The sequence below is a fragment of the Apteryx mantelli genome, chromosome 14 (genome assembly GCF_036417845.1).
Source record: "Apteryx mantelli isolate bAptMan1 chromosome 14, bAptMan1.hap1, whole genome shotgun sequence".
Classification (NCBI taxonomy): Eukaryota; Metazoa; Chordata; class Aves; order Apterygiformes; family Apterygidae; genus Apteryx; species Apteryx mantelli.
In genome coordinates, this window is record NC_089991.1 from 11,863,238 (window position 1) to 11,878,343 (window position 15,106).

General features: G+C 49.2%; 1 protein-coding gene across 4 annotated transcripts in view; it reads right to left on the minus strand.

Annotated features, from left to right (window-relative positions):
- The window catches only part of LARP1 (La ribonucleoprotein 1, translational regulator), a 54,493-nt gene that overhangs the window by 21,084 nt on the left and 18,303 nt on the right, over positions 1-15,106 (minus strand). The window lies entirely within an intron of this gene.

The following is a 15,106-nucleotide window of genomic DNA, read 5'->3' on the forward strand; positions in this document are numbered from 1 at the left end:
AACCCTCAGCCACACCATGACTTGTCTTTGCTCCTGTTCATACAGCACTTAGCACAACGAGGTCTTACAGGAAGAAAAACAAATTCAGCTTGTTTTCTCCCTCCCAGTTTTGGCTGCAAGGTCCCTGGAGCAGGCTCATGCTGGCCACATGTAACATCCGACAGAGTAGCACACTGCTGCCTAACACAAAACAACTATGCAAGGACAACGAGGGGGGAGGAAGGATTTTTAGCCTCAAATAAGAATTATATCCTTGCTTCCAGCTACTCATGGGGTTTCCCACACACCCACCTGAGAAAAAAGACCTCACTCATCTCCATGCTCTTCCAGAGCACATCCTGCACGAGGAAAAAGTCTCTGCACCCTGCCACCAGTCAGCAGCACCAGAAATGCATGGGGACAGGAGTCCAGAGCAGGCAAGGGTGGTTTGAGAGCATCTCCCTCGCTCCTGCAGTTGGGTTACTGTGCTCGAGGCTCAGCCCTGCTTCCAGTTTTGCATCTTCCTGTTAGGGGACACCAGCTTTAACCTGTGAACTCCTCGTCAGCTCTGCACATATCCAGTCTTGTCTGCACCTCCGTGACCTCTCCCACCCACAAAAGGCCTTTTGGAGGTGATAGCAGGTACCACAAGCCTGAGGCAAGGAGGGGGCACTCAGCCTCTCTAACATCCAGCTGGGATGGGGGGGGTGAAATTTCATCAGATTTTTTAAGAACAAACTGGTTTAGCTCTTACAGGGACTTTTCAAAAGCAGGTTAGGTCACTTAGGGGACTGCAGACAAATCCTCTTGGGATCACATAACATCATTAAGAAATGCTACCGAATTATTTGTCTCAATGCGGTTTCCTTCCAAATTTCAAAGGCTCCACAAAGTTTGGAGCAAGCTTCCACATATGTAGATGTGGTTTGTTAGTAAGTTTTTAAGCAGCACATAACAAAATTATTTTGAAACTAAGCAAGTGTGATGGAAAACCATGTGTTCACACGTGTCTTGGGCACACACAACTCTCAGTACTGAGCAAGGCTAAGATAATCCTGCTGTAGCACCACTGTCCAGCAAGGACCATGCATTAGGGTCACCTCCCGAAGAGCAAAGCAGAGTACAAGGCAGCCACTGCTAACAGCAATTCTGCACAGGGAGGACCAGCCACGGCCCTGAGGGAGAGCCCATGCTATGTACCACGTACATGGCGCCAGTCGTGACAGAGTCCAGCCTGGGGCCAGCCTGCTGGAGGCCTGGCAGAAGCGAGCATTGCTGCAGGATGCCAGGATCCCCTGCAGCACCGACTCTACCAGCTCCGTTTAAAACAAAAGCACTCTAGACTTGGGTGGGGGGTGAGGATAGGAAGGAGGTGAAGAGAAGGGCCCCAAGCAATTGCAGAGGCTATCTGGGGACACCCAGGGAACCGCCCTGAATAGCTTACCTAGCTCCATTCAAAGCTGGCTTTGATCTCCTGCATAAGACAGTTTGACTTTGCCTAGATGATCAAAACCGGTCCCTTTTCTAGCCTTGAAACCTATGATTCATCCCACTGGCCCAGCCTTGCTCAAAGCTGGAAACTTTGAAATGTCAATAAGGCAGAGTCAGACATGGCAGAATGGAGCCATGTGCATTCCCTCTCCCCAATTTCCTTTCATAAGGCTCCCATGCGGGGATTTCACCCCAGGGACAGCCCAAGCTCTTAGCTGGGTCCTCAAATCCTCCCCATTTTCCCCAGTACCTCCCCAGCCTGCTTGCACTGCCCCCACCCTGCAATCAAACAGTGGCAATCCCACGTGTCCCTCAGTTATTCCACGTGCACCTCATTGAGAATTCTGGCTCCACGGCAGAAAGCTTGCCACAAGGCTTTTAAACTTCCCTACTAGCGTAGGAAGAATGAACGCTTTCAAAACAGCCCCTAAAATCCTCCACTCAACGCCCACAGATGTCACCAACTAAATATAGCTTCAAAAGGCACCAAGCGCTACAGCACAAACCCGCAGTCAGCCCCTTTTCCACAGGTACGGGAGCACCTGCCTGCTTTGACAGCAACGACCGGCATACTTGGCACAGCTGAAAAAAATAACTGAACTCACTCCGCAGCGTGATTAAGCAACACAGCACAGATTCTCCAGCTGGAGCAGAGCAGGGCTCCCTTTCCCACTGCAAACACCCCACCTGGACATCTGCCCAGGGTTCACGGGAACGGCACCCTGGCCTCGCCTCTCCAGCAGCTTTGGTTCAAGAGCCTCACAACCACGTTGTCAGTTAACAATATGTTTTTGTGCATCTTTGGGGACAGGTCAAAAAGGCCCCCTACACCCTCTAACAAAAGACGATGCCAATGCATAGGCACAAGCAGAGGGTAGGTGCCAGGACTTCATCATCTTTGCGGGGGAGGGAAGAGATTATTTAAAACAAGTTCTGCTAGTTTTCTTATCTGCAAGATAGGAACAGGGATCCCTTATCTAGCTGAGGTGCTGAGAGGACTAATTAGCATTTGCAGAGCACTGTGGAAGACAAAACATGCTAAGCAAAGCACTGCAGCAGGCATTGCAGCCTGACGGGGAGATTGATTCAGGGAGCGCAGCCAGGCCAGCGACGCGGAGATGGCTGCAGGCTGCTCTTGCCAGCACGGATGGAGTCCAGATCCAGAAGTCATGGTCGAGACTGCTCAAACTCGGGCAGGAGACTGAGGGGATGTGATCGTGCTAGCAGCCACACAAACGCACGCTGACATCCAGAGCATCTGCAGGGCCACGGTGAGCAGAAGCTTTGCTCCATGCCTTCCAGAGCAAGCCAGCCTAACCAAGGGCCTCAGCTCCAAATAAAGAACTATTCCACACTCGAGCTCCTTTATATCAAACTAAAAATGGCTCTTTATGCCCCCTTATGCAAAGGCTCCAGCACACACAAGAGAAGGAGAAAGAAAAAAAAAAAGTAGGCTCACTCAGGTACCCAGGCTTCAGAAGAAAACCTTCTTACAAGGCCTGCCCACAGGAAAGCAATACATCTCGTGACATGCAAGTGAAAAGACCTCCTGCCAAACTGCACTGAAAAAAACCCCGTTCTCACTGTATACTCGATAAATGGGGAGTAATGGGGTGTTACACACCCAGGCACAGGAGTCCAGGACAAGCAGCGCTAGTGAGGGATACTAGATCCTGCCCTGGTAGCTGAGCACTTAAAAACTGCTGACAGATACCTCAGAAGTCACATTACCCTGGGCGTTTTCAAAGTGAAGAGAAGAAAGAAAAAATTGCATGGAGAAAACTAAGGAAAACAGGCTAAAAAAAGCTAGGCAAAAGACACCTCCTTTTCAGTGCTTGGGACCACATAAAAGACAGGGAAGACAGCCCTGCAACTCTCTGGGGCCACGCTCTGTCTCCATCCAGCGCAGCAGCACTGTCGGGAAGGAGGAGAAAGCCAGTGCAGCAAGGATGCGGAGAAGGTGGACCCCACCCAAGCCGGCCCCTGCAGGGCCGTATCCAACCGGCCCCCTGCAGGCATCGATAGGCAGCCTTCGAGGCCAGGCTGGGGTGCACCGTATTCCCAGGGGAGGTCGTCTCAGATAGATGCCTCAACACACCAGGGAGAGCAAGGGACATGCAACTGGGCACAGAGAGAACCAGGTACAATCAACAGCTCTGCTGAATATCTGACAAAAGCAGCCAGAGAAATCTTGGAAACAAGACAACTGCTCTCCCTCTACTTCCACAGGCTTGCTGCGGCTGCTGACTTCTACTGTTTGATGCAGGAGGCTGATCAAGGAGGTTTGTGCCCTGACATTTCAAAAAAAATCTCCTTTTGCACTTATTTATTGCACTAAGTAATATTCGGTTGCACTAGCACTGCCTGGAAACCTAAACAAAGACCAGGGCCCTGTTGTGCAAGGGGATGTACAAAGCAGGTACAGAGGGAGCCCACGTTTTAGCTGCGTAAGACTGGCAAGTGGATAGAGCTCAGAGGAGGAAGAAGTGGTTTGCCTGAGGTCACAGAGCAGACGCTAGCGGAGCCAGGAATAGAAAGCAGGTCTCAGGTTTTGATCCAGAATGGTATCTGCAGCCTTCTGCCTCATCTCTGCCTATCCTCAGCTCAGCCGTACAGCCTCAGCAGCGATTCCACCAGAACGAATTCCCTCCTCTGCCCCTTCAGCTGTGCCAGCAACTGTCTATGGAACCAAGTTGGGAATCAGATCATTTCCTTGTGGACTCCCCAAGCCAAGATGAGGTTATTTCTTAACAACTGAGGGGGATGATGCATGGGTGAGAGCACTGGAGTCTTGATGTTGTACTGCTGTCAAACCTCTCCTATCACCAAGTCACAGCTGAAGTGTTCTCTGGCTTCTGGCACTTGCTCCCTGAAGCACCTGGTGAGCACCAGAAAGGACAAAGCTATGAAAACACCTTGCGTTTTCTTTCCAGACTGTAACTGGCTGCAGTAAGCAGCCCTCTTCACAGGCTTCAGAGCAGGAAGTTCACAGATACATCTAGGTTAGCAAACACCTTTTAACTGGAAGCAGGAGAATAGTCATTGCACAAGGAGCAGACAGCCAGGGCAACAACAGCTCTGCAACTAAACATGCACTGACAACGCACTCTGAGAGGGACACGAGCTGCAGGACCACAGAGCATTGCATTCAGCCTAGGAGATGTATTTACTACCTAACCTGGGCAAATCAGAAACAACGTTGGTCAACCCGGTTCTCTCATTTCTACTGCAGCTTGCAATGGATTTTTAAAGATGGTAGATGAAGAGGTGGAATAAATCTGCAAGGCTGGGGAGAGACCTGGTATTGCAGTAGGAATATCTGCATCTCTAGCAAGCAAACTGTAGTGCCTGCTCCTGGCATACCACTCGGGTGCAATGTAGACAAAGGCTTACACTACCAAAGCACCAACTGGGACAGCCTCTCAAAGGGCAGTCAGTGCTTGTAACATAAAGCCCAACAGGAATGCAGTCTTCCAGGGCTCTCGCAATCCCAGACCTCAGCATGTGCTCCGTCCCTGACGCTGCACACTCTTCCTTCCCCCAGGAACCGAGTCAACAGAAAGGAACATGCCTGCCCCTAAGCTGCTCTAAGTTCACAGCATGGCATCTAGGCAAAACTGCTGATGAAGACGGTTTTGAAGCCAAGAGCCTGGACTTTGCACTGGAGAGGCTGAGGCAGGGGCACATGCTCTGCGCTGCAGGTCCTGCTAGGTGGTGGAAGGGAAGAACTGGAATCCCCAGATTCCCCAGAGCTCTCCAAAGGAGCCCAAGGGCGCAGAGAGGGAGAGCCAGTCTGCATGCCTAGCAGTCTAACAGGATCTACTTAACCACACTTCTGCAGGGACAAGAATCTCTGAACTACCCTCTCTCCTTCTGTGGGACATTCCTGGTGAGTGCTAGTCGAGTACCACAGACCATACCTGGTATTATGGGATACCTGCCTTGGCAAAGCTTCTTTGAGGTCTCCAGGTTGATGCAGAACAAGTATAGCTTTGGCAAGGTTGAGCCAAGGTCTAAAGAGGGTGGGGGTCTGCGCAACTTGAAAGCGAGAGGGGAACTGTGCCCCAGCCAAAACTAACATGGCAAGGAAAAGGCACTTGCACTGACCTCCTGAGAAATACAAGGGACATGGGGGTGTGACAACTTCTGAGAAGATTAAGGACAGAAACCATTAGACAACTTACACCTAAGACGACTGCTACCAGCTCCCGCAGTATTTATGCGCATGCTCATTCCCCAGGCAAAGAAAAATAAGCCCAGGGATTAGCTGTTTTCCCTGGAAGTAGCTAACTCCTTGAGAGTCTTTCCAGAGAAAGGCAAGAGAGTCCCCTCCTGGGGTATCACACACAGGACACACTAGGTGGAACAGCATTGACGCAGCACAGCAATTCCCATAAGAAACAGGGAACCAGCAGGTGACAAGTCAGAGCCAAGCCCACAGAGCATCTGCGGCAGCTGTGATTACAAGCACATCCCACTGCTGGCCCCAAAGGAGACCTCGGGAGCCAATCTAGAATAGCTACAGACTGGTTAACTAATGCGTGTTCTCAGCTTGCCAATGTGGGAAACCCAGTGCATGAATCCGAGTCCCTGTCCTTCCTCCACGTCTCAAACTCTCTCCCAGGGTGGCCTGATTTGCTCAGCAGCAGGGACAAGATGGTATTTTGAGGGATCTCCAATGGCACCCATCCCAGCCTATGCAGATGCACCAGAGACTTGGAGTCAGAGCCTGGCCGAACCCAGGTGTGGGAGGACACAGCTGGTGAGCTCTGTGAGCCACATCAATACCATGACTTCTCCAGAGACACTTGCAGGATCAGTCCTGCAGGCCAGATGCGGCCTACAAGCTGACAACAGCCTTCCCCCTCCCATCGGCAGCCTGTTCGCTGTGGAAGCTGCTGAAGGTTTGTTTTCTTATCGAGAGTCTGCCCCATTGAGAAGCCCCCTGAAGTCACAGGAAGCGAGTCTTGAGGGACAGGCAAACACTTTCTGCCCACTTCCAGTGACTGCTGCATCCATTTCTTCATCAGTGAGATGGGAAGTGGTAAGGAATATACCCTTAGCATGAAAGGGCTGGGAAGCATGAGCAGATGGGGACACTCAGCGCAGTGGGGCAGAGGGGACCTGGCTCCCGCTGGGGAATGTTTTGGAAGCATGCCTCTGTGCACAGAGAGCTAGAGATGCACTCAGAGACCAAGTACCAGCTTCCACCTCCTCCTGCCTCCCAATGACCTGCTCCCAGCACTGGTCTTGGACACGTGTCACAGTTCATGCCTCACTGACATGAGAAACACTTGCCTCTAGAGCTCTCCACAACTATGCACACAAGCAGAAAAGTTTTATAAAGATTTAAAAAGATTTATATCATTGATTGACTTTGCATGCTCACATTTTGCTGAAGGTGTCATAATGTACATAAAACCTACAAGGTTCAGGGCAAACTGGGCACACAGACTGCATCTTGTCTAGATGCCAGTCCAACATTTTCCTGCTCTACCTCCCACCAAATCACTGCCATAGATAGAAGAGTGGTGGTAGCGGGGAGGGTGTGCAAATTGAGGGAGCACCAGGATGGGGCTCTCTAATAGTTTTAAATTGGATGCTACCACATGGAAATCTAGCAAGAACCAGGTGCATCTCTCCTGCGGGGACTCCCACCCACTCCTGGGACTGCAGACAAACACTTGCAGTCAGCAGCCTGTGCCACCATTTGCAGCATGTGATCTTGTGACTCCCAGCTGGTACCACAGCATGTGGACCCGTCTACAGAGGGAAGAGGGATATTTTCAGCACCTCTGCAATTTTAGCAGCTTCTTGTCTGTGTAAGAGAAACTGCTGAGGAATGGGCAAGGTCAGGACCAAGCAAGGGGCCTGATCCTCAAGCTGCAGAGCCGAGCAGGATCTGGGCTTGCAAAGCATGTGGGAAGTCTGTTCAGCAGGAGCAAGACAAGCTGCAGGCACTGTGGCTCAAAGCTTTCCAAGCAATTTTCTGCAACTCTTCAGCAGACAGCTCCACCTTACAAGCCCTACTGTAACAGCAAAGGAAGCAAGGAGCTGCCTACACTTCTCTGCAATGTAATCTCTGCAACTGCTGCAAAGATCACTAACTAAAAATAACTTCAAAAAGGGCATTTGACAGCTCCGCAGAGAGCATGAGAACACTCCTACCTGGGTGTCCTAAGGCAAGCTCTGAGAGCTCAGGAGTCCATGTGCCCCAGAAAAATGCGAGGAGAGGAAAGGACTGAGGGTACAGGAAGGTTCAAGGCAGTATGATAGGGCAGCAGTGTGATGGATCAGGGTCACGGGCTGGCAGTGTGGGCACCTGAGTTTTATTCCCAGCTCTGCAAGCCCTCAAAATCCCTCAGCTAATACTTCCATGCAGTGTACAAGAAGGATTCCACAGACAATTTGCAAGGAGGGGAAGAAAAAGCAGCTCAATTCATTTGCAGAGCCTGTCTCTGCCAACAGCATCCTAAAGGCAGTAAAGACCTGCAGAGACCTTCAGAACAAGCACGGGCACCAGATGTAAAGAAGCCCTTGTCACAGGAAGCCTACAAACAGTATTACTTTTTAAATGCAAGTAACCGTAGTCTTGTTATGCAGAACAGTACAGCCAAGATGCACATACGCTTTGTAATAAAAAACCTGGCCTTACATTCTGGCCCAACAGCCAAACACCCTCCCAGCCGTACACTCTGGTCACCTGCAGGGTCCAATTCCAGTTTGTTTCTGGGGCAGATGAAGGAAGGAATGGTCTAGATTTCCTGAAGATGCATAAACCTCTTCCTGCAGCCTTCCAAACTAAGACAAAAATCCTTCAACTTGTGGACAAGCTATAACCTGGAAGGACTGGGTTAAGAAATGCTAATGGGCATTTCTAACATTAACAGCATCAGCAATGGTACTGTGGATTCCTTATGGCACAGATAACTACTACATAAAAGGCAGTAAATTAACCATCTTAAAGGCAAGTGATATCTTTCCACCACCTTTCCAAGTGATCTTCTTCCCCAAGGAGGATTTCTAGGAAACCTGCGTCACAGAAGATACATGCTCATGCCTTGCACCAATCCTCCAGATGCCAGGGTCATACAGAATGAGACAACGCAGGAACTACCCCCTACACACACCCCATAAGGAAAACTCACTTCTCTCACTTGTTCTCTCTCAAACCAAAGGGTCTTTCCTGGAAAAGCTAGTGGTTCCCAGACTTCAAGAGGCATCCACTGGGGACACAGTCAATGTCATCCGGCTGATCAGAGACTCTAAAAAGACTGTGCCAAAACCAGGGAGCTGTGCTGTGTCTCAGGCCCCTGCAGTTAGCGAGCCACCTTGTTGTCCCTGGGAAGGGAGAAAGGAACCTATCCTGCCACACTGCTTCAGCCCGAGGGAGAGACACCTCCAGAACCTGTGTCGGACCCAGCTTTTCTGGTGCAGACAAGTCCCTGGCCAGCAGATCATTTAGGCAGCATTCCTCTGTCATCACAGGAGAGAACGCCAGCGCACTCTGATGCCTCTGAGGATACCAGCATATTCTCTGCCAGATTAAATGGTTAATGGAGAGGGCTGGAAAAGCCGACAGCACTTGCAGCTCCTGGAGAGCCACACTCCCAGGCGAATGACATGTTAGTCCCACAACCTGTGGACGTCTGTCATGAGCCAGGCTGCGGCTCACGCGCCAGGCCCTGAGAAAAGGCGAGAGTTGATTCAGCTGCCACTCAGGGTGACAAGGCACAGCAAGGACACCTCGGTACTGGAGGAAAGGAGGACTCCACAGGAAAACACTCCTGCCTGGACTCGGACTCACAAAACACCAGCTCGCTCCCCTTGCACATTCTGCTCTCAGCACCAAGGCAAGACTGCAGGAGCCCAGAGAGAATTATGCCATGCAGACAAGCCAAGTCATGGAGGAGTCTGAGGGTCAGGCTCTCCTCCAAGCTGAGGGCTTGGAGACCAGCTGATAGTTCATGACCTAAAAATTAGTGGTGGGGGAGAAGGAGGCGAGGACATTAGCAGGAACTACAGGACGGCAAGGACAGACACACAACACATGGAAGGATATGCAACTCCTCATAAAACACAGAAGAAAACTAACCCACTCACCTTTGGGGGCTACTGATTTGCAAATTAAAAGAGGGGGCTGTCCTAACAGGACTGGTCTCCACCCTCCAGGACAGACCCAGAGCAGTTTCCTCCACTCCTGCTTACCTCTGCAGCACTGCTCTGCCTGTTCTGCCAGGCTCTAATGAAAAGCTAGTTAACAGTTAATTATTACCCATTCAGACACACGATCCCCTACTCTGACTGACTGCTGGCCAGGAGGGATAAGACAGTCACGTGATGCAAAAATCCTGGCCTTATGAAAGCACAGGCAACTATATTTAGTTTGAAAAATGATGACCTAGTGAGACCGCCCCCTCCCAGTTGGAGCAGCTGATCTGCCATCTCCAGAGATCTTACCTCCACGCCACATGTGAAGCCCATCAGCCAGAGCCAAGTTACAACACTAAGACCCAGAGACCTGGCACACAAGTGACACAAACCTGGGTGCATGCGTGTACACGTGCACATGCAGGTGGTCTGAGAGGGGCCAAGCCAAAATGCAGTCCAGGGTGGGGAGACTTTCCCTCCCAATCTCTGGCATTGTACAGCAGGTCACCTTGTCAGCAGTGAAAGCTGATAAGCACCAAGAGCAACAAACAGGGCCTAGCCCAAGGTCCTAGACCTTATCTTGAAAGTGGGAGGCAAGCTGGAAGCCTGACCACTGGGACCAGCAGAGTGGTGGCATTCAGCAGAAATACTCTGGTTGCATCTCTGCACACCCAGCGCTGGCAGCAAAGAGGTGCCAGACTCTGCTGCTGAATCCAGTCAAGTCAGAGACTTGCACTGCAGGAGGATGGTGTTGCTCAGACTCGGTGCTCTGTGACAGGAGTTTGCTTCACTTGGATCAATCCACTCCCCTCTCTGCAACACAGTTTGGTGAATAAGACAGCGGAGAGGGAGCAAAGGCAACTGTGCAAAGGTCATGCATGTATTGTCACTGGGGAGAGAAGACCCAGAAGAAAGGTGTGCAGCGATAAAAGCCCAGTCCTGCAAAAGAATCATTTGCTCCCTGCTCCCACGGTAGTGGAAGAGCATCAAAGAAAAAGCCTCAGGACCAGACATCATTAATCTCTTGTCATCAGTAGAGGGGGTATTTTCTGTCTGTGTCTCACTGCAGCCAATGAGACAGCACAGCCAGTGGTGCCCACAGCACGAGCAAGAAGAGGTCATTGTGTCGCTGCTGAGCCAAGGGCTCTGCACAGATGCAATCCCTTTAATGGCCGTCAGCCTCTTCTGCAGCTGCAACTGGGGACTTGGAAGCTGACAAAAACCTTCCTCAGAAGCATCTGGTACGTCTCACTGTAAATATTTAACAACAAACAGACAGGAATTGAGAGCGCCAGCCATGCAGCCAAGTGCCTGCCACGAGAACCTTCAATTCCGCACATTCGCACTTTCCAGAAGGGGACTGTACAGGTCAGGTGCCCATCACAGGCACCAGCAGAAGAGGTGAGGGGGTCCTACAAGGAACAAAGGTGCAAACTCTACACAAAATATGCCCTTGGAAAAACCTGTCTTTTTAAAGAAGAGATCCAGAGACTAGGTTTCTAGAAAGGAGATTGTGAGGTAATTCAAATAACATCTCTCTTAATTCCTCCCTGCTATGTTTTCTCTACCTGACTTTGTCTACTACTTCAGAGTGATTTCTGCAGAACCAGCTGAGTCCCTTGTGCAGTGGCCACTTGTAAGCATCCACCAGACCTCACGCTCAAGCCTGTGCCAATTCAGCTGCAAACGTTTCCCTGATCCCATTTAACAAAAGGGAATTGATACAGCAGCTCAGCTTGTGAAATCAAGGAAGACAAAACCATCACAAGCCAGAAATCCAGTTCCATCTCTCAGGGCGGGGGAAAGCAAAGGAGATTTGGTGCTAGGATCTGCTCCAGCAAACACTCCCAGAAGTTTAGCAAGGCCAGACCTAGGTCACCCACTAAGCAGTGTTTCTCCAAAAATGAGCTAAAGAAATCCTACAGTCCAGTAACCACGTGGATTAAACTGACAACAGGTATCAAGACTTATTCCTGCTGGTAAATTCAGAGCACTAACACTGTAATACCAGCAAGACAGCCAAATATTCTTGCAGTCTTTCAGAGCAGGCAGAAAAGGCTTCTATTTCGCCACTTAAGAATTACTGTACCTCATGCAAGCAGATTTCAGGGTGTGCTCTCCAAGCAGAAGATAAAACATCCTTACTTAAGCCCCCTATCTTAAGCCAATGGAAGTGAAACTCTAAGATTTTTCTAAAGCACTTTGATACAACAAATACTGCTAACTTCCTACCAGGGTACACAATCCCATGGATCTCTCTACATAGAACATATTCTCCAGCTCAGGTGATTCCAGTGCCAGAGGTGGCTGCCCTCCTCTTTCCCAATACATACCACAAAAGAATAAAAAGACCCTTATTGGAGTGAGCCTTCCCAAAGGATTTGAGAACAGCCAGTTACAGAGGAGTGCAATATAGTGCTTTCCCTCCTAATGTAAAGATTCATCCTCCCTCCTTTTCTTTATAAAACATTAAAAATTACTTCCTTGCAGCGAGAGCATCACCAATATCCCTTCATGAAAGGATTCCAGTGCTCAACACAAACTGGCAGTTATAACTTGGGAAAGATATACCAGAGCCACTGCTGACAGTTCTCCGAAACGATCAGCTCAAGGTGCAGCAGCAGACAAAACAAAAAAAACAACCCCCCCCCCCCAATAATCAAGAGATCAGGAGAAGTGAGAACAAGACAAGAGAGTATCACTTGCTGCTATATTACACACCAGTGCACCCATAACTCAGTTCTGCAGTCAGGTCTGGTCTCTACATCTCATCAAGGACACACTGGTGTTACAGATATACAGAGAAAAGCAACTAAACTGATCAATGACAGCACCTTAGGAGGTGCGATCAAAAAGGCTGGGATTCTCCACTGCTGAGGAGAAAAGGGGTGACTGCAGTATATGGTATCAGCACCTTCTGCAAAACTAGAACCAGGAGCACCTTATGAAACTAGTAGGTTTAAAAAAAAAAAAAAAAAGAGTATTTCCTTACATAGCAGGTTGTGAACTTCCCCACCTCCTATGGCAATAAGTCCTGCAAGGCATACAGCATCAGCAGGCTTGCAAAGAAATGAGGTGCTTATGGCCAACACATCCATAGAGGTCTAGGTAGAGATGTGCCCTCACAACCCTCATGTGACAGCAGAAATGGGGAGTACGAGGGGGAGAGAGTCACTCCTCCTGCTATGCCTGCACACCACCCAGCCCAGCATTGCATCTTTAAAGGGTGTTGAGATGTCTCAGCTTTTCACCTGAACTTCAGGTCACCACATTTGAAATAGCTTCTCCTGAATCCTAATCCTGAATCCTAATCTCTGAATGTGAGAGAGGACCAAGTAGCTGCTGTATGAGACAAAAGGAAAGCTAGTACCCTGTATCAGAGAGCAGCTTTATTTCCAAATGCCGTTACGTAAGCAGGATGCAAACATCGCTACCCTTCCACCTCCATTGTGCTTGCTCGTGACACCAGGGTGAGGGCAGAACGCCTCCAGCATCCATATACTAACAAGCAGGTACATGCTTTGGGGCATGCTACAATTGCTGTGCCTACAAAATGGCTGATGTTTTGGCTCAGGCTCCTCACCCGTGCAAGTCCCAAGTCTGTTACCACAACTCGGCATCCCCCCCTGGGTCAGTATGTTAAACTCTTCTTTGGGCAAAAGAACAACAGACTTCTCATCAAGAGCAGAACCTGGCTATATGGACCCGCCTCCCCTAACAAGATTAACCTTACTAAATGGTCACTGACATAGATTATAAGAGTCCTTGTGATTTGCAGCAATAAAGTTTAGCAAATTAATTCCCTAGGCACACCTCAGCAAAGGAAGTGAGATGAAAATGTCAAAAATGACACTCAGAAGCACACAATCACTCTGATGCATGCTCCAGGCAAGCCTGTCACCCCCCAGCCAGTGGTTCTACCCTGTCTTCGCCTGCCGCGTTTACACTTCTGTGTGCTTTGAGATATCAGGGCTTTCAGATAAGCTTAGCACACAGGGAGAGAAAGCATGGCACCACCTTTAAGGCTTTTCTGGTGAAGCCATGAGATGGGACTGCACAGTGTCGAAGATGGCTACTAGTAAGAGGAATCCTGTTTTTAAACTTTCCCTTATCTTCTTAAAAATAAAGACAGAACTGTGAAACACCCCAGCTCTGTGGGCAACATTTTCTGCGATGCTATTGACAGGTAACTTGCTTTTACTGAAAAGCGCACACTATCATCTGCTGCAGATACACACTTGTGCCCCACCCCGGAGCCATCTGCGAAGGTCCGCAACCGGCTGGAGCGCAGAGGATGGAGTTGTGCCAACCAAAGGACATCTCCAAGTCTGCAACACAGGCAGAGAAAACCCAGCACCTGATGAAGGCAGATCTTCAATAGCATGCAGAAAAGCCTTTTATTAGGGGAGGGAAGAAGAAAAAAAAAATCTCTAAGTAGCAGAAACTTTTCTATGCAGTCATTGCTCCATCCTGATTTTAGAACCCCTGTACTCAACGCATGGGAAGACACAAGCCAGTCTTAACATTTCACTTTCCAACATGTTCTGAAAGTGATAAAAAAGTGAAAGCCTTACAGATGCTGGAGTTACTTCTGAGAGACCTAGGAGAAGCATCTTCTGCAACGCTCTAAGGGCCCTGTGAGCCGGCTAGAGCTCTGGAAACAAACACACGTGCATGTTTCGCTGCCACCTGTTCAGTTCATGAAGTCAGACTACATTGTCCCAAACGTTACACTAGACCTCTCAAAAACAGTGAGTTATTTTACTGAAATCAGCTTTAATTTTAAGACAATGGAGCTGATTTTCATATTTCCAAATTCTTATCATTCAGTGCTTCACAATCAGCAATGGAATTTATCCTCACAATATTGCTGTGAATTAGGGAAACAGAATCCCATTGCAAAGATGAAGATGCAGGCAGAAGGTAGACATAGTGATGTCTCCAAGGTCGCACAGGGCAAGTCAGGAACTGATCCTCATTCCCCATGCCTTTGCCACAGAACATCCAAAAGGCACCACAGCTCCTGAGACAAGAGCTTCTTACTGCCTGTTCATGGTATCACCAGGAAAAACACACACCTCTACTTCAGTCCTAGCACTTCAACAACATCAACAAGAAGGAAGAGTCCCCAGTAGTTTTGGAGAGGCAAGAATTAAGACCATTGACACATGCTTTTAAAAGCTACATCACCTTTTCTGATTTGGGCATCCTGTCTGGAACAGCCTCCCCCCTCCCTCCCGAGGCTAGGAGCCCTAGGAGCCCAATCTTTTTCTGCAAGGTTTGTCCTATGAAGACTGCATTGACTGTTGGGGTCAGGAAAGACATTGGTCTTGCGCTCATGGCAGTACAGGTGTATCACAGTTGTCATTAATAGGGACACACAGCAGCAACACACAGTCTAAACAGCTAAGGGGAAAATCTGCATCTTTTTAACTTATTTCAAATTTAAACATTCATTTTCAGATTCATGGACAAATCAAACTAC